At 45.8% G+C, this 25428-nt stretch overlaps 1 long non-coding RNA gene across 1 annotated transcript in view; it reads right to left on the bottom strand.

Moving 5' to 3' along the window:
- The window catches only part of LOC135045813 (uncharacterized), a 206011-nt gene that overhangs the window by 4851 nt on the left and 175732 nt on the right, over nt 1–25428 (bottom strand). The window lies entirely within an intron of this gene.

Raw genomic sequence — 25428 nt, 5'->3', positions numbered from 1 at the left:
AAATCACAGAAATTCGTTATGCTTATTCGTTGTTAGGCAAGATGGCTGCCTCACCTTGTGCATGCTCCTGATCATCTCCATAAAACAGCTTAAATTCACCACAACTGACCTTTGAATCATCATAAATATCCAAGGACTTACCTTTAACTTGTACTACTCTATGCGGACATCTCATCAAAACCAAGGGATTGCATTCCTGCGCTGAGATACACACTGGATTGAAACCTCTGCATCTCTCCACTGAGAAGTCCTTCAGTTTGGAATCTGCTGTACTCTGCATTGGACATCCCAGACAAGGTTCTGTGGACTACAACCTATCTTTGGCTCCATCCAGCCCCTCACTTAGACATCATTCACCTCTGAGCAACAAATAACTCTGACATCTTGCATTAATCAACTAATATACAGTATATTCAAGCTCTGAATTGCTGAAGGGTCACTGTTCATTCCAAATTGCAGGAGTTATTCCCCAGGACACATATTATCATTACCCCCACAAAAAAATCTACTTCAAAGGCCTCTCACACTGAGATTTTTCACACCTACACAACAGGAATTGGATTCTAACACTTTCCACAAACTTGCTTTGTCCTGGTATAATTGACTAAATCAGCAACAGAAAAAGCAAAGTTATTCTATTTATCACTTGTTTCAAATATACTCATTGGATTAAAGAGCAGCAATAGGTTAGCGCAATAATGATTATCGCTATTACAATCCAAGATGACGTCGCAGATGGGTGCCTCGGAGCTATTCAGCTCAGCCAAAATACCCGTTTCCCCTTGTTTACCCCTGCCCTTGTCTACCCCACCAGTGACCAAATACAGCAGGAAAGCCCTCCTAAATTGGAGTACTCCAGCGGTGCTTACCCCACGTTTGGGCCCATTGGTGGGCAGGTCAGCGGCCCTTGCAGCCCTCACTGCCCTGTGTGGCAGGGATGCAACCCTCATGGATGCCGAAGTGGATGACCATGCGGCCGCGACCCCTCTGCAGCCCAGGCAGCGACTGGCGGATTGATCTGCGGCCCCATAAATAGAATGACGGAGGCCCTCATGACGGCCCTAGTAGAAGGACCTGGGCTTAGAGGAGAGGCTGTCATGCAGGTGCCCTAGTGAGATGGCGAGGGCACTGGTCTGCACTTCCTGTGATGCTTCTCTCAAACGTGCGCTCACTGGCAAACAAGTTTGATGAACTTTCACTCCTTCTGGGCAGCACAGGGTCAGGCATTACAGGGCCGTCTGTCCTCTGCTTGGACGACCATATTGCAGACAACCTGATGTCTCTGCCGGGCTTCAGCCTCTTCAGGGCCGATCGCAACAAGGTTCTCTCAGGAAAAACAAAGGGTGGTTGTATCTGCTTCTACATCAACGACGGATGGTGCACCAATGTCACGATCCTAGGCAAATCATGTAGCCCTCACCTGGAGATGCTAAGTTTCAACTGCAACCCCTTCTAATCCCCCAGGGAATTTGCCTCAATTGTCCTTGTGTACATCCTCCCCCTCTCCTGCGCGAACGAAGCCCTGCACCACCTGGCCGTATGTATATTCGACATAGAACAAATACACCCAGACTCTCTGCTTATAGTGCTGGGCGACTTCAACAGAACTAACCTGAGCAAGGAGCTACCTAAGTACAAACAACAAGTCACGTGTCCCACTAGGGAAGGGTGCACCCTTGACCACTGCTATACTACCCTCAAGTCTGCCTTCCGGTCTATCCTGCATGCTGCACTCGGCCTATCTGACCACTGCCTCATCCACCTACTCCCTACCTATACACAGAAGCTGAGAGCAGTTAAGCCTGTCATCAAGACTGTTAAGAAATGGACCAACGAGATAAGATGAAGCTCCAGGCCTGCTTCAACTGCACGGAATGGGGGGGTCTTCGAAGCCTCGGCAACCAACCTGAATGACCTGACAGACACAGTCACCTCCTACATCAGCTACTGTGAGGACATGTGTGTACCTACCAAGACTTACCGCATTTACAACATCAAGCCCTGGTTCAACGCCCAACTCAGGCAACTTCGTCGGGCCAAAGAGGAGGCCTATAGCAGCGGTGACAGAGCACTACACAACTGAACTAGGAACTCTCTGACTAAAGAAATCAGGCTAGCAAAAAAGCGGTTCTCGGACAAACTGACAAACAATCTCTCCACCAATGACCCCGTATCTGTATGGAAAGGAATGCAATCCATAACCAACTTCAAGAAAACATCGAAGTCCACCACCATGAACCAAGACCTAGTAGATGAGTTGACCCACTTTTATTGCAGGTTCGCAAAAGAAGTCCCCTGCGACCCAAACAATCACCTCTACGATGCCCGAATACAGATGGCCAACTCCAGGCACTACAAGTCGCCCAAGAAGAGGTGGAGGCACTGTTCAAAAGGCCCAAACCCAGGAAAGCTCTGGGTCCTGATGGACTGTCACCATCTGCCCTGAGAGCATGTCTGGGTCAGTGCGCCCCCATATTCACCAGGAACTTCAACAAATTGCTGGAGCTACAGAAAATCCCTTCCTGTCTCAAAAGGTCCACTATCAACCCAGTCCCCAAGAACCCTCTATCATGAACCTGAACGACTACAGGCCGATAGCACTGATGTCTGTGGTCATGAAAACATTCGCTCATCTGTTTTTGAGCCACCTGAAAACTGTGAATGGCCCCCAACTGGACCCCATAAACTTTGATTATCGATCGAATCGGTGTTGAGGATGCAATCAACCTGGGCCTGCACTACATTCTGCAGTACATAGACATTCCCGGTACCTACTCGAGGGTGCTGTTTGTCGATTTCAGCTTGGCCTTCACTATAATCATTCCCAGCATCCTCCACCCCAAATTACTTTGCCTAGGGGTCCCAGAAGATACCTGTTCCTGGATAGTAGACTTCCTGACAGATAGGACACAGGTGGTTAAAGTGGGGGATTTCAACTGTCAAGCACGGCCCATTAGTACAGGGGCCCCTCAGGGCAGTGTCCTCTCACCGCTGCTCTTCTCCCTGTACACAAATGACTGCACCTCAGAGGACCAATCAGTAAAGATCATCAAATTTGCAGACGACACCAAAGTCATTGACCTCATCAAGGACTGGGACGAATTGGCCTATAGACGGGAAGTAGACCGGTTGGCCCAGTGGTGCAGCCACAACAACCTTGAGCTCAACCACCTCAAAACTGTCGAGATGATAGTGGACTTCAGGAAGAAGTCAGCTAGTGCATCTCCGCTAACGATTGCTGACAGTGTGGTATCGCTAGTGGACTCCTTCAAGTTCCTAGGGACCACATTATCCTGGGACCTTAAATGGGGGTCCAACGATGACGCCACTGTTGGGAAAGTGCAGCAGAGGTTGTTCTTCCTCAGGCAACAAAGGAAGTTCAACATCCCACAGAAGCTTCTGCTTCTCTTCTACTCCGCAATTGTGGAGTTGGTACTGTGCTCCTCGATACTGGTATGATCAGGGCCGTCTTTTCAATGGGGTCAATGGGTCCTAGCCTGTTAATTGCTCTTCCCAGCCTGATATCTCGGGTTCTGTCTGACTTATCCAAAAGCTGTGACTCTCCCCTTTCAGTGGACACTGGCAGCTTGTCTCTACTATGCCCAGAACCAGAGATATCAGCCTTCAAGCAGCTGGTCTCTGCTCCAGCTCCACACACCTAATTTGTGCAGTTTTAGATTTTCATTGGTGAATTGCTCTGGCTCCTGAAGTCTGATCCCCAAGTCCCCAGAACCTTCTGAAAGGTGGAACTCTCTAGTTTTTTTTATCCCATTCAAGGTTAAGAAATATATTTTCAGGAACTTGAGATATCTGCAATCAAGCAAGCTGCCCTCCCACCGGAAAATTATAAATATTAAGCCCACTTCACTATCCACCCCTGCCCTACGTATTAAACACCCCCTACCACCCTGGAAGTCATGTACCAGGGCTTATTCATTCAGCCCAATGCCCCCTTCTACAGTTTATCCCCATCTGTGCAGTAAAGGAGTAATTATCAGAAATTACTGCTCCAGGTCCTACATGCTGAGCGGAAGATAGAACACCTCCTACCACACGCGGGACATCAAAGCTGCTGCTGATACCACCCCTCACCCCTACCGCTGGAGGATGGGTAGGGGGCCCAGTGCATTGCTGTGCCCAGGGACCTACACTGCTGTTAAGATGGCTCTGGGTATGGTATGGCTCCACCAGCGCGAGGGACAGATGCAGGCTCCAAAGGGTGGTCAGAATCACAGAGAAGATCATCGGGCCGATCTTCCCTCAGTCCAGGACCTGCACCTGTCCAGAGCTAAAAAGCGGGCAACGGAGATAGGAAGGTCCAGCTACACCCCAGCCCCAGCATGTTTAACTTGCTTCCTTCAGGTAGGCGTTACAGGGCCGTCCCTGCCGGGTCCACCAGAAGCCTCAAAGTTTCTTTCCCCAAGTGGTCCGCCTGCTGAACTCCTGAACATGTGTCCCTACGGTATACCTATAAGTATGACTTTACTTGCCCCCACCTGCTTATCTGTTACCTACTTGGCAAACTGAAGACAAATTGCTAGTATACGCAAGTATACCTGGCCAATAAAGCTGATTCTGATTCTGAATCTCATGTATGCTCTTCACGGTCAGACTATTTAATGTAAATAAATAACCAATAGAATTCCTTCTGTTTTTTTAACAACTCTATAACCACTTCTCTTCAGTGGGGGTGCTGAATACATTGGTACTGTAAGTGAATAACACCAGGTTCCATCTGCCAAAAATCTGCACTGCTACAAGGAAATCACAAGTTTCAGATCTATTAAAGCTTCTCTCATATGATGTTTATGTTGTGGATGCCAAACCTGCATTGGTAGTAGCCTTGTCAACATTAATCCTAACACATGGACAATTTAGCAACTAAATAACAAAGGCTGATGCATGTAAAATTCCACATATGCAATAGTCTGTATCTCCCTGAATCAGGGTTCCAAAACATTTCCACCTTTTTTTAACTAACAATTAGTACAACTTAACAGGAATATGTTCAGACAAGCCCATTTGTGTCCCAGAACTCAGAGGCTCCCAAACGCGGTCCTCAAGGCACCCCAACAGTCCAGGTTTTAAGTTTATCCATGCTTGTCCACTGGTGACTTAATTGGCACCTCAGTCTATTTGATGTAACCATCTGTGCTGAGCCATGGATATACCTGGACTGTTGGGGTGCCCTGAGGACCACGTTTGAGAACCTCTGCCTTACCCACTAGGCAAAATAACTAAATATGTTTAAAGTTCTTTGATTTTTGTTTAGGAGTACAGAGCAGGTGTTCTAAAGAACCTTGGAAGACCAGCATTCCTCCAAAGATACGTCTTATTTTCCATTGTAGACCTGCCAATTGCGTAGAATGCTCTGGTATACATTTAGACAAAAACAAAAAAAACAATAGGCTGATCACAGTTTTAAATTCCCTACTTCTGAATTCAGCTGTATCAGCTTGATTACTCTGGGACTAATTCAGCATGGATCGCAAAAGCAAATCTTTCTTTAATGGGCAAAACCATGCGCACTGCAGGTGGGGCAAATGTAACGTGCTGAGAGAGTTAGATTTGGGTAGGTTATTTTGTTTCTGTGCAGGGTAAATACTGTCTGTTTTAGTTTTACACTGCAATTTAGATTGCAGTATGAACACACCCCACCCAAATCTAACTCTCTCTGCACATTATATCTGCCCCACCTGCAGTGCAACATGGTTTTGCCCATTAGAGAAAGATTTTGCTTTTGTGATCTTTGCTGAATTAGGCCGTCTGTCTCTAGTGTAGCAAAATTTGATTAACTTTCCAGTAATCTAATTCAACTGGGTATTCCTAATTTTTAAATCACCACCTATCCTCACATGGATACGTTGTCTTAGTGGTAAATTATTGATTAGTGTTGTGGATGTCAACTTTCAGCCAAAACTAGGTATTTTAATTTTAACCATAGTTTGCAATGAGATGGTCTTCCCTATTGCTTAAACAAACATGCAGAAAATGACAGTTGAAATAGTCAACTATCATTGTGAATCTTAAAATGGGAATTTTATGTTAAATCTATTAGTGCTGTGGTTCTCAAACTCGGTCCTCAGGACCCCAAACAGTTCACATTTTCCAGGTCATCCAGCAGGTGCACTGTTTATCACCAACTGTCACATTTTAAAAGTCCACACGTAACCTGGAAAACATGAACTGTGTGTGGTCCCGGGGACTGAGTTTGAGAACCTGTGAATTAGTGAATATAATATAAGACTCCATACTTTCATGCCAAAAAATCATATCTTCAATATGTCTCTTCCACATGGGACAGTATATGTATTGTATTTGTATTGTATGTAAAATTGTTAACAGTAACTGGTAACTTTTAGCTAATCCAACTTTTAGTTTAACCCTACAGATCTATTATTTTAGTGGTATACTTGAAGAAGAGGAACTACTGTATTCAAAGAACACTTGATCACTGTTAGCAGCAATAAACTATGGCCGTCACACTAATACCGCTTTCACATCGCAAAACCGGGTCGCACTCGGGACTTGTACACAAGTCCTTCTTGAGTGCGACCCAGTTGAGACCCCTTTCAGTCTGGTGGCACCAACCTGGAAAAATTGGCAGACTGGTGACATCAGCAGTGACGTGTGAGGAGGTAGCGCCTGGAGATCAGATCAGATCATCTCCAAGCGCCACCTATCCCTCTAACACCGCCTCTCCCTATACTGTGAATGGGTCCCTGGTCGCAACCTGTTCACACTGCACCTGGAATAACCCTGCTTTATTCCCGGGTTGAAATACCGGGTCCGGTGACCCAGGAAATCGACACTTACCCCTTTCACACCGCACATCAATCCGCATCGACCCGGCATTGAATATTGATAGCCCAGGCCACAGATAGAATATTAGCTAAGTTAACTGTTGGTGTCCTTTAAATATGAATAATGATTTGACTCAATCTGTACGTTGCTGCGCTGTTATGTATGCAAATAATTATAACAGGAGGATTCAATCTATATTAATTAAACATGGTCTGACCTCACCTGATGAGATCTGATGACCACAGGATAACACAAGAATGTCCACTCAGGAACAATTCTACAGACGCTTGACACAGCTTGTAGTACTACAGGTCCCAGACTGATTGAATCTTTGTTCTTTGCAGCATCAGGGATCAGCTTCTGCATCTCTGCTGTAGGTAACAAAACACTGCTGGGTATAACCTCCAGCTCACAGCTCCTCCTTTTCAGCTGGCTGTCCGTGGCATGGTCGCCTTCAACTACAAAAATCCTATAGGGGCTGTTAGAGTCAATTTGTTCATCACCATAGAGTGTCTACCTAGATTTAACTTCCAACTCCCGCAAACCCCTTTGCAGTCACTGCAAAATGGCTACCCGCACTGCCACACAAACTATTGGCAACAACAACAACTGGGCCTACTAGGGATTTACAGCTTCTGCATCTCAAGGCTCCATTGTGCAGGTGAGAGTTTGGATGGCTTCTTAGACTTAGTAGAAGTAGAGATTCCTGGGAGGCAATAGTGTAGGGTGAAGAGGTATGTTTTGTAGGGGTATCAAAGATTGTAGGTAGTAGGTGAGTAAGGTCACAGGAGGCAGGGAGCTGCACAAATGGTCTCAGAGGTAAGAGTGAGAAGGGGTAATGACAAGAGATGTGAGGCATAGGTCAGATGCAGGGCAGAGCGTATCTAGTGATGAAGACAGAAATTTATGAAGGGGCAGCATTGGTGAGGGCTCTCAAGGTGAAAGTAAGCAGTTTGAAGAGAGAAGTGCATGTGGAGGAGCAAATGCATCGAGGCTGTATCCTGGATGAGCTGAAGGTCAGCAATGAGGAGGTTGCAGTAGTAGGAGATAATAGTAGTTATGGAAAGTGAAGAGAAGTGCCTGTTTTTCTTGTACAGGTTGAGTGTCCTGTATCTGATATGCTTGGCACCAGAAGTATTTTGGATTATGGATTTTACTGTATTTTGGAAAAATGTGTCACGCCTGTGTTTGTCTGTGGAACCAGTGTCACGGAAAAGTCTGTATGGATATTTGGAGGTGTGTAGACAAAGCTGGCAGGCCTGAGGTACCTCATGGCATGAGTAGATGTGCCTTCCTGACCGGGAAGTGAACCCAGGTCTCAGCAGAGTGATGCCGGATCTTACCCAATAGACAACCAGGCACTAAGGTGTTGATGATAGGATGATATATGTGATAAAAAAGTGTGTAGCAGTAGATTGACCAAGCTGATACTGGATTGTTACTGTACATGACAAGCTCCTTACTTGATAGCTGTAGTCCGGGATGCTTGAGTGTCAAAACTTGGCAGAGCATTGAGCAGGCTTGAACTGGGTTGTCTCGATAGTCCAGAATCTGTGGCAGAGCTTGGCAGAGTATTGACCAGGCTTGAACTGGGTTGTCTCTAAAGTCCAGAATCTGGGAACACTCAGATCATAGCAGGACTGGATGCAGACCAAACACCATAATGGATGGTAGCTGTGGATAACCAGGAATAGAATCCATGTAGTCTGCACAGGTGTAAAGTGGGATCAGGAATCCATGCAGCATTCAGCAACAAAACTACACCAGCATGATACCAAATAAATACAGCAGAAACACAACTTTAGCTTGACTCAGTTATGCCTGAGCTAGACATTGTACTGGCGATGACTGAGAGCAGGAAGCTGGACTATATACCTCAGAACTCACCAGGATTGGTTGAGCAGCATCTGGTGGTACAGAGTAGCTCAGGCTGGCTAGTGATTGGCTGGATTGTGGACAGGTGATCGGGTCAGCAGTACTCTGGTTCTGGCTGGCTGTGGACTGTAGCTTAACAGGCCGGAAACAACAGGACCTTCGTCCCCTGGGAAGATAATGGATGTTTGTACTGTGCCCGAAGAATGAGTCAGCAGGTGACAGGAGCAGTAAGTGACCCAGCGGCAGGGATAACAAAGCCGGGTTGTGACAATGGGGGTCATTCCGAGTTGATCGCTCGTTGCTGATTTTCGCAACGGAGCGATTAAAGCTAAAATGCGCATGTGCATGGTACGCAGTGCGCATGCGCTAAGTATTTTAACACAAAACTTAGTAGATTTGCTCACGTCCGAACAAAGAATTTTCATCGTTGAAGTGATCGGAGTGTGATTGACAGGAAGTGGGTGTTTCTGGGCAGAAACTGGCCGTTTTCTGGGAGTGTGCGGAAAAACGCAGGCGTGCCAGGATAAAACGCGGGAGTGTCTGGAGAAACGGGGAGTGGCTTGCCGAACGCAGGGCGTGTTTGTGACGTCAAACCAGGAACAAAACGGCCTGAGCTGATCGCAATCTGTGAGTAAGTCTCGAGCTACTCAGAAACTGCTAAGAATATTCTATTCGCAATTCTGCTAATGTTTCGTTCGCTAATCTGCTAAACTAAGATACATTCCCAGAGGGCGGCGGCCTAGCGTGTGCAATGCTGCTAAAATCTGCTAGCGAGCGAACAACTCGGAATGACCCCCAATATTTGCATACCAAAATGAGATATCTTGTGGATGGGTCCCAAGCCTAAAAACGAAATGCATTTATGTTTCATATACACTTTATAAACAAAGCCTAAAGGTAATTTTATACAATATCTGTAATAGCTGTGTGCATGAGATAAAGATTGTTTACACTAAACCATCAGAAAGCAAGTTGTGCTAAAAAATGTTTGGATTTCAGAATAGTTTGGATACTGGAGACTCAGCCCGCATGCTATATGAAAAAAGAAACCATTTTTTCCTTGGAATATCCGAATATATTTTAAAATCATTTGGAGCACACATTTCTAAAGGTGACCATGGGGGTCATTCCGAGTTGTTCGCTCGCTAGCAGTTTTTAGCAGCCATGCAAACGCTAAGCCGCCGCCCTCTGGGAGTGTATATTAGCTTAGCAGAAGTGCGAACGAAAAGATCGCAGAGCGGCTACAAAAAAATATTGTGCCGTTTCTGAGTAGCTTCAGACCTACTCAGCACTTGCGATCACTTCAGACTGATCAGTTCCTGTTTTGACGTCACGAACATGCCCTGCGTTCGCCCAGCCACGTCTTCGTTTTTCCTGGCACGCCTGCATTTTTTCGAACACTCCCTGAAAACAGTTGACACCCAGAAACGCCCTCTTCCTGTCAATCACTCTGCGGCCAGCAGTGTTACAGAAAAGCTTTGCTAGACCTAGTGTGAAACTACATCGGCCATTGTGAAAGTACGTCACAGAAGTGCCTTTTTTTGCATCATCGCTGCGCAACGAACATTTTCAGCTAGCGATCAACTCGGAATGACCCCCCATATTACAATTCATGTTACCGTTATATTTGTCATAGTGTATAACTAATACTGTGTATTCAAAGTCCCACTGGGATGCTGTACGTGGGAGTAACAAGAAAGAAACTCAAAAACAAGAGTGAATCTTTAGAATTTGTAAATTGTTTGACTGACAATGGGACCACAGAACACTAAAAGCATGATGATTATTTTTATCTGTTTCTTTTTTTTTATTTTTGCCTGGTGTATTTTATGACATGCTTTTCTTCTCTTATCTATGCTGTACAAAGCATTGCCTTTTAGTCTACATAACGGGGGTCATTCCGAGTTGTTCGCTCGCAAGCTGCTTTTAGCAGCTTTGCACACGCTAAGCCGCCACCTACTGGGAGTGAATCTTAGCTTATCAAAATTGCGAACGAAAGATTAGCAGAATTGCGAATAGACACTTCTTAGCAGTTTCTGAGTAGCTCCAAACTTACTCGGCATCTGCGATCAGTTCAGTGCTTGTCGTTCCTGGTTTGACGTCACAAACACACCCAGCGTTCGCCCAGACACTCCTCCGTTTCTCCAGCCAGTCCCGCGTTTTTCCCAGAAACGGTAGCGTTTTTTCGCACACACCCATAAAACGGCCAGTTTCCGCCCAGAAACACCCACTTCCTGTCAATCACATTACGATCACCAGAACGAAGAAAAAACCTCGTAATCCCGTGAGTAAAATTCCTAACTGCATAGCAAATTTACTTGGCGCAGTCGCACTGCGGACATTGCGCATGCGCATTAGTGACTATTCGCTCCGTTGCGACAAAAAAATAACGAGCGAACAACTCGGAATGACCCCCAATATCCAAACTGAGGGCAGGGTGGAATAATAAAGGGATAAATAATAATGGGAATAATGCAGTAAAACCCCTGTTTTCTGGGGTTTTACCGCATTTCCATATGTACTAACCCTTGGTCGTCAGGGTTTTGACCCCGAGGGTATCGCCATCTTTTTGTGGGGTTACCCTATAGAAGCCTATGGGCTTCTAACCGCATCCCGCTGCTGCCCTGCACTGCTCACGACAACCACTACATACCTCCGTCCAGTAAGCCTGGTGAGGCTTCATGATGCTGGTGCAGCCACCCCCTCCTCCTCCCCCGCAGTACAGCCATTTGTCCTTCCGGCTGCAGGTGGGAGGAGGAGGGGCCCGGGGACTCCCTGCACACATCACCTCCTGGGTCTGGGAGGTGACAAAGACCCCCGCCAACCCTTGCAGACCTCACTGCCAACATCGTGGGGGGCCTCATATACCGAATTGCAATGTTAATCCGATATGTAAGTACATTTGCGATTAGCATCGCTGCGGTGGGCGGCGAGGGGTGGCGATGTATTTTAATACATCCCGCCCTGAATATGAAACACAAATGCACTGGCTTCATAATCCGCTCATATCATAATCCACTAGATTTTTGTAAAACTTCTCAGTAACTTGGGGTCCGTAATAATTATGATCTACAATAACACTCCCGAATGCAAATTAGTGTTTTTGGTGGACTCAATGGGGGTCATTCGACCCGTTCGCACGCAGTGGTTCTTCGCTGCGGTGCAAATGGGTCGGAACTGCGGCTGCGTGGCGCCCGCATTGCGCACGCACATCATTGCCCAGCAACGGCAGTCACCGGGCAATGACGCCAGGACCGAATAAAGCGATCGCAAGAAGATTGACAGCAGGAAGGAGGATCGGGGCGTCTACTCACCATTTCCCAGGCGTGGAAAGGCTAACGAAGGTGGGTCCAGGCGTTTGGAGGGCGGATGTCTGATGTCACAGCCGGGGCCTTCATCGCTGGATCCATCGCACTGGGTAAGTAGGTGCATGCTGGTCTTGTTCTGCACAAAACTTTTTTAGCATAGCAGGGCTGCACAAGCGATTGCAGCCCTGGTATACTAAAATACGCTCCCCCATAGGCGGCGTCTAGTTGATCGCACGTGCAGCTACGTACGATCAACTCGGAATGATCAACAATATCCCTTTGGAAGGTAAGCCTCATTCTGACGAAGCTAGCACTGGTTTTACATTATCACATGAGGACCCACACTGCAGGTATCCCTGTTGTTGTAATGTGAGAATCCCAGCAGGCTATGTCAATATTGATGGTTACTTATTTTAGAAGGAGAAGCATTTTTTATTATTATTATTATTATTATTATTATTATTATATTTATTTATTGAGAATTTTTTTAAATAAAGAAGATAAGTACTCATAAGTACTCATCAACATCAGCACCTGTTGTCTTACAAAAGCTTAGAACACAAGACCAGTGGGTAATGGGTATGCTTAGGAATATATGCCCCTATTGTACTCTACTCATACAGTTTGGGGTCATTCCGAATTGATCGTAGCCCTGCAAAATTTTGCAGGGCTACGATCATGTCCATAGACATGCAGGGGGACGCCCAGCACAGGGATATCCCGCCACGCATATCAGTGCTGGCCCACCTCCCCCCCTCCACAAAAGTGCAAAAGCATTGCACAGCGGCGATGCTTTTGCACTTTAGGAGTAGCTCCCGGCCAGCGCAGCTTTAGGTGCTGGCCGGGAGCTACTCGTCGCACCCCGGCCTGCAGCGGCTGCGTGTGACGTCACGCAGCCACTGCGGGCCGCCCCCCGCACGGTCCGGCCACGCCTGTGTTGGACGGCCTGCGCCCATGAAATGGCGGCCAAACGCCGCCATTACACCCCCCCTCCACCGCCCATCGCCTGCCTTGGCCGTCGGGCATGCGCCAGCACACTGCGGCGCCGGTGCATGCGCAGTTCTGACCCGATCACGCCGCTGCTATAAACTGCAGCGTGCTTTCGGGTCAGAATGACCCCCATAGTCCCAGACGTTAGTGAATTAAAGTACAAGTTGCTCCAAATGTAGAATACAGCTGCATTTACTTAGCATGCAGACTAATGAAGGGGATTTTTGCAGCATTCAGCTAGACCTGCTCTAGTTTCTGCTCATATATGAAGCATAGCATGCTGGATGTTCTATATCTTATTGTATCCTGCTAACCTGTATTATCTGACATCTGCTCTCTATTGTACATTGACCAACTTATTTAGGTAACAGTCTATGACATAGGGGGTAATTCCAAGTTGATCGCAGCAGGAAATTTTTTAGCAGTTGGGCCAAACCATGTGCACTGCAGGGCGGGGGGGGGGGGGGGGGGGGGGGGCAGATATAACATGTGCAGAGAGAGTTAGATTTGGGTGGGTTATTTTATTTCTGTGCAGGGTAATACTGGCTGCTTTATGTTTACACTGCAAATTAGATTGCAGATTGAACACACCACACCCAAATCTAACTCTCTCTGCACATGTTATATCTGCCTCCCCTGCAGTGCACATGGTTTTGCCCAGTTGCTAACAGAGGGGGTCATTCCGAGTTGTTCGCTCGGTAAATTTTTTCGCATCGCAGCGATTTTCCGCTTAGTGCGCATGCGCAATGTCCGCAGTGCGACTGCGCCAAGTAAATTTGCTATGCAGTTAGGTTTTTTACTCACGGTTTTTTCTTCGTTCTGGTGATCGTAATGTGATTGACAGGAAGTGGGTGTTTCTGGGCGGAAACTGGCCGTTTTATGGATGTGTGCGAAAAAACGCTACCGTTTCTGGGAAAAACGCGGGAGTGGCTGGAGAAACGGAGGAGTGTCTGGGCGAACGCTGGGTGTGTTTGTGACGTCAAACCAGGAACGACAAGCACTGAACTGATCGCAGATGCCGAGTAAGTCTCGAGTTACTCAGAAACTGCACAGAGATGTCTTATAGCAATATTGCGAATCTTTCGTTCTCAATTTTAAGAAGCTAAGATTCACTCCCAGTAGGCGGCGGCTTAGCGTGTGCAAAGCTGCTAAAAGCAGCTTGCGAGCGAACAACTCGGAATGAGGGCCAGAATTCCTGCTGCGATCAACTTGGAATTACTTACCCCCATTGTGATTACAAATATTTAGTTTGGAAATGCCACAGTATAACTTGCAACATATAGCTCCAATATGTATATGTAGTTTCAAATAGACCTGTATAGCCCCATATGACACCATAAAGACTCATTCCCACCCCTATAAACCCCCATATGCCAACCTTACAGCCTCATGTGCAAGCCCAGGGTACATACACCGGGATATAGATACCTTGCCAGTATTCCGGCTGCGATATAGTACCCCTGTCGGGATGCCGGTATCGGTATTGAGACAGCCAGGATCCCAACGGGCGGTATTTTAACGGCATACCCACACACCTAGTCCCACCATGATCCAGCACTGCCACTCTCCATCAAAAGTCATTAGCCTTAATTGGAGGAAGTACTTACTGAGTGCTAAACATTGTACTTAATTTTGATGTTGGAGGAGTTCATAATGAAGTATAAGCTTATCACTGTGCAAGTAATCATTGCAATAAAGACAGGTTCTACTGTATTTGCTGGTGTCTAGAGCTAGGTATACAGTATACAATTATTTGGCAAATTACCTGCCAGATCAGGCTGGTTGGAATGGAAATCTGGTAATGGATGAGAGCAGATAACAATCGACCATTTGCGCCCAAACACTGCAAAACGGACAAAAACAGTTGTTCATACAAGTTGGTTAAAATTGTGTTTAACCAATTTGTCTGAATGACAGGTTTTGTTTGTTTACAAGTGTTTGGGAACAAATGGTGGATTGTCATTTGCTCTCATCCATTACCAGATTTTCATTACAACCAGCCAGATCTGGCAGATAATTGTATAGTGTGTACCTATCTTAAGGCTTTTTACAGCCAGCAAGCTCCAGCTATTATGCGACTGTGTGAATGGACTCACATACATTTGTTACCAATATACCATTTAAACCAAAGCACATCTTACTCCTCTAATACAAGCACCATGCTAAAGTACAAAGGAAAATATTGCAGCTCCTCAAATCATACAGAATAAATCAGGGTTTGTAAGGACTCATTTAATCTGTCTTCCCTTTGTTCTCTTTACCGATAGGTGAAAAGAGCAGAGACGGCTACTCGCAGAGGTCATTAATCTCTATGGATAGGCACTGGCGATCTCTATGTGACCATTCATCTCTGCTCTGTTCACCTGTCAAAGAATGAAACCGAGAGGAGACCGATTAAAATATGCCAATGTGCATCTAGATTCAAAGGTGCAGACATGTTATTTCCCTTATCTGGAATTGGCTTTTCTTTTATTTAAACTTGTCAAAAGCAACCTAAAAAATGTAAATAAAAAAGAATCAGTAGCTTATTGTTGTTTATTTGTTGTATTGTAGATCTGTAGTGTTTACTGCTGATCATCTTGGATTGACTGCTGATGCACCCCACTGTTGTCGCAATCTCAAGTAGAGTGAGCTCTGCAGGACACAATAACAACAACATTAGCAAGGACTGGGTGAGAGACGTATAACATGAGTGGGGATGTGAGTGATGTGCTCCTGGTCACATTGTAGTGATTGCTGCAGTGTCATGAATGCGGATTTCTAACTGATTGTGCAGATGGAAAATTGATTTGTGCTGTGTTCTGTGTCCAATGTCTTTGTTGTCATAAGTCATGGATGTACGATGCATGTCCTTATGCACATATAACTGCAGAAATTCTAGCACTCTGTACATGACAGCTGGTGTCAAATCTGCTCTGATCATTTTACATTTGCCACACCTGTCATTTTTGTGGGGAGCCAATTAACCTACCAGTATATTTTTGGATTGTGGGAGGAAACTGGAGTACCCGGAGGAAACCCACACAAGCACAGGGAGAATATACAAACTCCACACTGTTAAGGCCGTGGTGGGATCAAAGGCATGACCTCAGTGCTGTGAGGCAGTAATGCTAACCATTACACCATCCGTACTGCCCAAATATGTTCAGGTTTTATCCTTAAGAGAACAGCCATACTACAACAATATGAGTATCTGATGCAATGTGCAGTCTATACATAAGGCTTGGTTCTGGCTCACATGCAAGTCCAAAAACACACACATCTAGCAATGTTTTTTTAGAAAAGTGCCAGATGTGCTGCACAATGCATATAAACCTTAATGGGGGCAGCCAGTGCTCTTTGTCCAAGAAATGGTAATTTCTGGGTAGCAACAGGATGACTACCTTGCCAATGCATACAGAGATACGTTCTTTGGGCATGTCATGGGAAAGTAATTGACATGGAGCCACGGTCAGGTTCCCGGCGGTCAGGATCCTGGCAGTCGGAATACCAATGCCGGAATCCCGACACTGCTCGGAATGCTGACAATGATCACAATCCCGGCACCGTAATCCCTACCGCAGTAATCCCAAATTAGTGTTTAACAGGCTACCGGAGATGTAAGATGCAGGGGGGGGGCTGGAGGTTGGGTTTAGGCTACGGGGGGAGGGTTAGGCTGTGGGTAGGGGGGTTAGGTATAGGCTACGGGGAGGGAGGGTTAAATCTAGGCACCCCCAGGGAGGGTTAGGCTGCGGGGGGGGGGGTTGGGTTAGGTTTAGCCTGCGGAAATGGGGAGGTTAAGTTTAGGCACCATCCGGAAGGGTTATAGTTCGGCTGCATGTTGGGGGGTAGGGAAAGGTTTAGGCTACAGAACAAAAGGGTTAGGGGGCATTGGGGAAAGTTAGGTATACTTACTTTGCCCCTGTCGGTATTCTCACCATCGGGATGCCACAGTCGGTATTCTGACTACCGGCATCCCGACCTTCCACATATCAGACCCAGCCCGTAGCCAGAGTTCCATGTTATTATGGGATGACTGTATCTGGTGAATCTTTTGCACCCAGCATGGAGTAGGTGTAAGTGTAAATACTAATGATGCCGGTTGCAGGTGCAGATGAAAAACATTGGGTTGCGCGAATCTACATCTGAAGTGGAAGAGATACATTAGCATTAGGCAATAAATATGGCTGCCACAGCCAAACACAAATGCAGGCACTCAAGCAAGATTTTCCTACTATGCGTAGTAATCCAGTATGGGACTGATTCTGATTTGCACACTAAGGCCCAGATTTATCTAATCTTGGAGAGTGATAAATTGCACTGTGATAAAGTTACAGCCACTCAGCTCCTAACTGCTATATTACAGGCTGTGTTTGATAAAGGACAGTTAGGAGCTGATTGGTTGGTACTTTATCACCGTGCAATATATCACTCTCCAAGGCTTGATAAATTTGGGCCTTAGTATTCAAATCAGAATCAGTCCCATACTGGATTACTACGCATAGTAGGAAAATCTTGCTTGTCATTTACTCGCCCCGCTACAGTATGTGACGCAAGCAAAACAAGTGAGGCTGTCTTGCCTGGATAACATGAGTAATATTAGCGCCCAAGATTCTGGATGAACCTCACGGCTTAATGAATAGGCCCCTCTGATTGCCTACTCCACATTACCTTGAATTGCAGAGAACAGAGATCTTACATGATATATGTTAGATGCACCTCTGCATTAAACGGGCATATATCTCATGCTACTTCCAACTGCTTCACCACTATACCTGTAATTCCGGGCCCCAAACTTACTAACAGCCAGTTCATTTTAATCCTGCTCTGAGTTGTACCTTCAACGCCTTAGTGTCACCATCTGTGACCAAGCTACTATGGTATAGTATTTGGGGATCTTACCCACTTTATCAGATTCTCTTTTATTTTATTCATTCCCTCACAGCAACTACACCCTGGTCATTTCCTCTTGCATGTATTACCAGGGCACCAGGCACACTGTCAGTCTCAACGTAATTACCACCTCATCTCTATCAATCCCCGACCCCAACTACTTCCTTACTCATTTCAACATAGTTGGACATGCTGCCCAGACAATATTAGATGCCCCAGTCCAAACCTGACTGGTTCCAAAATAACTAAATAACATTCCATAAGATTTAACTGTATCATCATTAGCCCAGTGCATTTATGGCATCACCATAAGCTTAACTTCTCCTTTCACCTTTCCTATTACTTCCCTTCTTGCCATGCATACTCCTACTAATGCCCATTTTAGGCTGGATTTTAGTCTGCTAGAACCTGGATTGATGTCTGCTAAAATAAGTCAACAGATTGGTAGCCTGTTTTACACAGAGGCCATCAGAGTTGAGGCATGCTTTATACTAACCTCAATTTATGAGGTCTGCTATTGTACTAGCCACCATATTAGAGGTCTGATTTATATACTAACTACCAGATTAGAGGTCTGATTCACTAGTCTCAGTATTGGAGGCCTGATTTATACTTTAGCCACCTGATTATAGACATGCTATATGCATACCGTTAGTTGGATGTCTTCTTTTTCAATAACCAACAGATCATAGATATACTGTATGCTAACCAGTAAATTACATGTATTTGCTATCCAGTAGAGGTCTGCTATACTTTGACCATTAGATCTGTGGTTTGTTTTATATATTCACAACCAGTTTGCAGAAAACCACCAAAATGGTTTCTGCAGTTTACAACTGATGCCAGATAGGCTATGTTGTCATATACAGAGTTGAACTTATTAGCTCTTTGGACTTCCAATATCATCTCTATGCTAATGATACTCAAATCAACCTTTCCTCTCCTGACCTCTCCCCCACTCTCCTCACTTGTATCTCCAACTGTCTCTCTGCTATCTCTTATTGGACCTCCCATCGCTTTTTTAAAACGTAACACATCTAAGGCTGAGCTGATCATTTTTAAACCTTCCCGCACAACCTCACCTCCCGCAATTTCATTATCTATTGATGAAACTACTATCTCATGTCTTCGAATAATCCTTGACTCCTCCCTCTGCTTCAATGCTTCAAACCACACATTCAGCACCTCTCACAAACCTGCCCTTTTCATCTCAAAAATATTTCCAGAATCAGACCCTTTCTCACCCAGTGTGCTACTAAGGCCCTTATCCACTCACTGGTCATCTCCAGGCTGGACTATTATAATCTCCTACTACCTGGCAACCCTGACAAACACAAATGCCTCGCTCCACTCCAATGTATACTCAATGCTGCAGCAAAGCTCACCATCCTCAGCAAACACACTACGTAGAAGCCCCCCCACCCCCACCCCTCCCATCCTACAAACCCTTCACTGGCTTCCCTTTCAGAATCTAAATCAAGCTTCTCACACTCACAAAGCCGTCACCACTCCTCTCCCATTTACATGTCTGCCCTTTACACTCCTGCCCATCCTCTTCGCTCCGCTAAAGCATGCCGTCTCTCCTGCCTACTGATTACTTCCTCCCACTCCGACTTCCAAAAATTTTCACATGCTGCTCCCTTTCTCTGGAATTCTCTACCTTTCCCCCTCAGACTCTGTAATTCAAGCAGGCTCTCAAGAGCCACTTCTTACCCAAACCCAGCCAAATGTCATCCTAACCCTCTGTTCCACGCTCACTGTCCACCCCATCTGAGTCACTCCTATCTGTCTGCCCCTCCCCTTTAGAATGTAAGCTCTCATGAGCAGGGCCCTCTTCTCTTGTGCTTTTCCTTTTCTTACTTAAACCATCTTCAACAGCACCAAATCCCACAGTTTTCTGTCACCCTAAAATTTAAGGGCCCTACACACCTAGCAATCCGCCACCGAGCTGCCCGACGGCCAATACGGCAGACAGGCGACCCGGCGGCGGGGGCAAGGTGACGGGGGAGTGAAGTTTCTTCACTCCCCCCATCACCCACCTCCATAACACTGCATGCTAATATGGACGAGTTTGTCCATATTGGCCTGCATGTTTAAACGAGCAGGCACCAGCGATGAACGAGCGCGGGGCTGCGCATCGTTCATCACTGGTGCCTCCACACTGAAAGATATGAACGGTATCTCATTCATTAATGAACGAGATCGTTCTTATCTTTCACTGGTATTGACCAGTGTGCAGGGCCCATTATTTCAGTTTAGTCTGCTGATGCAGCTTTGTTTATGTACCCTGTACTTACCCTATATTGTCTTCTGTAAGTCACCGTTTTCCTGTTTTGCTTATTTATTATTTATTACCAGTTATTTATATGTCCATTGCCAGTTGTTTTTTGTTTATGTACTCTGTAATTGGGCGCTGCAGAACCCTTGTGGTGACATATAAATAAAGGATAATAATACTGTTTGGCAAAATGGGCTCAGCATGAAGGATATAGAATGATAAAAATTAGAGGAAGCATCATCCTTCTCTTCCTACTATTACACTCACATTGTCAGTAAATGTGATCCAAAATGCAGAAAGATGGTCAGATGTTTCATACAGCTCCTCTTCCTGCAGTTAGTTATTGTAGAATTTTGTGGCCATAAATACTGGGCAGTAAGGAGAGGCACAGAGAAGATTATCGAGGAGAATTGCCAAAAGTGTCAGAGGCATAAGGAAGTGGAATGAACCTGAACAATTTAGTCTTTACTCCCAGTCTATGCAGCATATTACTAACACTCAGCTTGCAGCTTCTGGTCAACCAAAAAGCTTGTAGATTTGAAGAACGTCAGCACAGATATTAATTTATGCCTACTACATACTGTTGGAGAAAGAGCGCTATATAAATAAAATTATTATTATTATTATTATTATTATTATTATTACATAAATAAATGCCAGAATAGAGATAGAATGGAGAGTTTTGTAGTACCACATTAAAACCAATTTCTTCTTCAATCTTTTTGGGCTGATAAGGTTGATGTAGCTTTGGTACAAGAAATACATTTTAAACTTGCCCTTGATCAGAAGCCATTTACTACCCTCATGTATTTTCCAGTGATAAATCTGCAGATAAAACACTTGGGGTTGCTATCTTATTTGCCCGACACTTCCCTGTCACAGGTATTTCTTCCCATAAACTTGTAGATGGGAGGGGTTTATTAGTTAAATGTTGTATACATAGTCAAAATCTCTCTTTTCTTAAACTATATATCCCTAATCAGAGAAAGACAGCTTTTAACTCCTCAGTTCTAGAGAAGACTGGGGCATTTTGAAAGGGACTGTAGAGGGAAGCTGAGATCTAAATTGGCCCCTGGATCCTTTACTGGATACCTCAAATAAAGTGTCCCACAGGCCAGGTAAGGAGTATAGAAGGTCCAGACCCACCCTACATGACCATCAGCTGGTTGATACTTTCCCATCCTGCAGAGTGCGATTATTCCTTTTTCTCATACATAAGAGAGGTGAGCAAAGGTTGTTAAACATCTTGCTATAAATTAGGGAGGGGCACTGCTGTGGGCATTGTGTGTAAGGGCACTGCTACTGTGGACATTGTGGGTGTAAAGGGCACTAGTATGTAATGTGAATAAGATTGTGCTACTGTGAGGCATTATTTTGAATTGGGGGTACTACTGTGTGGCTATGCCCCTTCATTGTGAGGCCACACCCCTTTTGCAACATGCACCATCAGCACGCACTGAGGGGGAATGGGTTTGATGGAGGATGAGTTCCCCCACCCCTCCAGGACCACTTTAGGCCCTGGTCACCACCATCTACACCTTCTTTCAGAAACTTCTATTGGGTCTATCACATGGTCAGACTGTGCTCTAGTCTTCCTCATGTTCACCTTCTCACAGTAACCAAGGAAACCTCGGACATGGCGTTTTAATGACATTCTCCTGCAGGATGCATATTGCAAGTGTCAATTAGGTTTTGCCTTAGATTCCTATATTGGAAGTAATGATCAGGACTACATTTCCAAGGGTTCGGTTTGGGAGGTACATAAATGTGTCTTACAAGGTACCTACATCCAACTGGGTTCTTATCCAAAAAGAAACCAAAAGACCCAACAAAAGGATGCATTTCTTGCTAAAATTATGTTGTTGGAAGTTTCCCATAAAGCCTCCCTGTCTCACCACTATTACGCTGAGCTTGAGGAAGCCCACATCTCCCTTTTATAGGCTTCTTTCCTATAAAATGAAATTGTCATATAGTAGCAAATGCCAAAGTCGCTGTTACCAATGGGGTAACAAGCCTGGTCGACTATTAGCCAAAGCTTTTCGGGAGCAGTGCGCAGTCATGTTCATCCACGCTATCAAAGATGAACAAGGCTTGACTCATAATGAAATTAAGAATTGTGGAATCTTTCTAGGCATACTATGCCAAACTCTGCAATCTGTCTTGTATGGGGGGGTACAAGAGACACTTTCACCCATCAGTCTGCATACTCAAGATACCTGCAGTCTATTAACTATCCCACCCTGTCTCAAGCAGATGTAGATTTTCTTGACCAAACCATTCTCTTAGAGGAGGTCGAGCAGGTAATTTCTGCTTTCCTCTCCGGTAAAATCCCAGGACCTGACGGCTTTTTTTATAGCCTACTACAAGGCATAAATGGACTTTCCTATTGACTCGTGTTTTCAGCTCCATCTCAGATAAAACCCATTTCTCAAAACAATCTCTAGAATCGCATATTACTGTCCTCCCTAAAGAGGATGAAGACCCTACGTTATACCCAAGCTACAGGCCAATCTCCTCATATTGACTTGAAACTATTCAGTAAATTGATTGTGAATCGTTTAAAACTCTTGTTACCAAAACTGATTCGTGGAGACCAGGTGGGCTTTGTCCTAGGCCGCGAGGCCAGAGATAACACCACTAAAATGATCAACCTGGTTAACTTTGCCTCTCTGTCAACCTCGGATTCACTTCTCTTATCTACTGATGCAGAAAAGGCTTTTGATAGAGTTGTTTGGGGGTTCATGATGGGTATCTTATGCCACCTAGGACTGGATCAAGCCTGTATCCATAAAATCTTGGCATTATATGATTCACCGTCTGCAAAAATTAGATTAAACGACTATCTTTCTGAGTCTTTTGATATAACCAACGGCACAAGACATGGTGGTCCTCCCCTCCTGTTTGTGCTCTGCATAGAGGCATTAGTGAGAGCCATCCGCCTTAATCCAAATATTTAAGGTATTTGTTTAGGTGGGCAGGATCATAAATTGGCCTTATTTGCTGCTGACTTTTTTGCCCTGATCACGCACCCTGTGGTACTTTCTAACCTGGTATCACAGTTCCAAAGTTTCAGAACCCTAGTAATCTGTAAAATAAACTACTCTTTGGGCCTAATTCACTACGGATTGCAAATTCTGCTAATTAGCAGAATTTGCAATTCTTTTGCTAGCATGTTGGGGGCCGCCCATCGCAGGGCAAAACCGCCCAGCATGCGGTCCGTTACCCCCACCCCCACCCCCTTGATGAAGCAGAAATTGCGATCGCATTCCAATTTCTGCTTCATCGTAGAAATGAGTGATCCCTCCTGCTGGTCCACCGCCATGTTCGCCATCATGGCAGCTGCGTGTGACATCATGCAGCTGCTGCGATTCACACCGCAGCACCCCCGTTCACGCTGCACCGCCCCCATTCGCGCCGCACCGTGACTACCTCTGCCTGATTGACAGGCAGAGGTGATCGCATTTTCTGCAACCCCCCCACAAAAATGCGGGTGCATGTGCAGGACGAGCGCTGTGCATGCGCCCGCGGGGCAATTGTAATAATTCTGGTTGGATCGCGATTTGCTAAGGTAAGGATAGAGGCACACGGGTAAGGCAGAGGCACCCACAGGTAGGGGCAGAGGCACCCACGGGTAGGAGCAGAGGCAAACACGGTTAGGGGCAGAGGCACCCACAGGTAAGGTTAGAGGCACACATGGGTAGAGGCAGTGGCACACACAGGTAGGGGCAAAGGCATAAGGGTAGGAGCAGAGGCACCTACGGGTAAGGGCAGATGCAAACACGGGTATGGGTAGAGGCATACTTTAGTTTTGAAACTAAGCAAGGAGACGTAGGGCCCTTTGACATAGAGTCAGCCTCAGCAATGAACTGGGCCTCCATTTTGGCCCGAGCATTTGTGAAGGCGCGCGCACAATGCGTGGGGCGCACGCTTCTGTCACGATGTACAGGGGCGTTCCATGAGTCAAGGGCGTGTGGACTCGTGGCACGCTCCCATTTCTTTGGCAATGCTTGCTAAGGGTGGGGGCGCACTGCGAGTCGGAGGGGGCGTGGATTTGCGGCATGCCCCCATTTCCATGGAGAACAGGGGGGCGGCTAAACCAGAGAGCTGGAGGATCTATGGGACCAAACCGGCCAACCTGCCCATCGGACCTTCTGGCATGTGCCAGAAGTACCATATGGCCAGTCCAGCCCTGGTCAGCCTGCAAACCTAACATATTTAACATACAGTGGGCGAAGCTTGGCCTGTCATCCCAGCATTTAGAGCACTGAGCAGGGCAGCATCAGAGGCAGGACAAGGCGGATTATTCTCCTCAGCACCAGCATTTTGACAGCATCAATCCGGGGAAGCTCAGAGGTGCGGCCTGACAAAGATTGGCATTAATCTTTCAATTCTGTAGCGATGCATGGGTATTCAGCTAGTATAGAAATAAAGGGTGACACTTTCAGTAATTAAAAACCCCAAATAGCAATTATAAAGTAACATCACTCTGACACATTGTGTATTGCTGCACAAATTCACTATAAAAGCCCAATCCAGGTCCTAGATGTCATTATGACATCATAATTATGACATAATTATGACATCATAATTATGACATAATTATGACATCATAATAGAGTTTTGGCATCATATAAGACCATACACTGAAACAGCCTCTTTTGATAGGAAGTTTCAGGAGAATAAGACGCATGATGTGTCTGCACAAAGATTGCGATAACACTACTTTTATTATCTGCCATTGGCAGAGCAGCACCTGTACGTCATACAGGAGGTAAGTGGACACTTATAGTATTTGAATTATTTTGACTCTGTAGAAATGTATTTATTTTCTCATACGTTTTAGAGGATGCTGGGGTCCACTTCATGACCATGGGGGTATAGACGGGATCCGCAGGAGACATGGGCACTCTAAAGACTTTTCATTGGGTGTGAACTGGCTCCTCCCTCTATGCCCCTCCTCCAGACCTCAGTTGTAGAAATGTGCCCAGGTCGACTGGATGCACTCTGAGGAGCTCTACTGAGTTTCTCTGAAAAGACTTATGTTAGGTTTTTTATTTTCAGGGAGATCTGTTGGCATCAGACTCCCTGCTTCGTGGGACTGAGGGGGCAGAAGTAGGAACCAACTTCCTAAAGAGTTTCATGGCTCTGCTTCTGACTGACAGGACACCATTAGCTCCTGAAGGGAACTGAACGCTAGCCGTGCCTAGATGCTCACTCCCAAAGCACGCCGTCACACCCCTCACAGAGCCAGAAGTCAGAAGACAGGTGAGTGTTAGAAGACAGATCTTCAATCAAGAAAGT

This window comes from Pseudophryne corroboree, chromosome 2 (assembly GCF_028390025.1).
Source record: "Pseudophryne corroboree isolate aPseCor3 chromosome 2, aPseCor3.hap2, whole genome shotgun sequence".
Taxonomy (NCBI): domain Eukaryota; kingdom Metazoa; phylum Chordata; class Amphibia; order Anura; family Myobatrachidae; genus Pseudophryne; species Pseudophryne corroboree.
The sequence above is the reverse complement of the archived record's forward strand: the minus strand, read 5'-3'. Positions and strand labels throughout refer to the sequence as shown.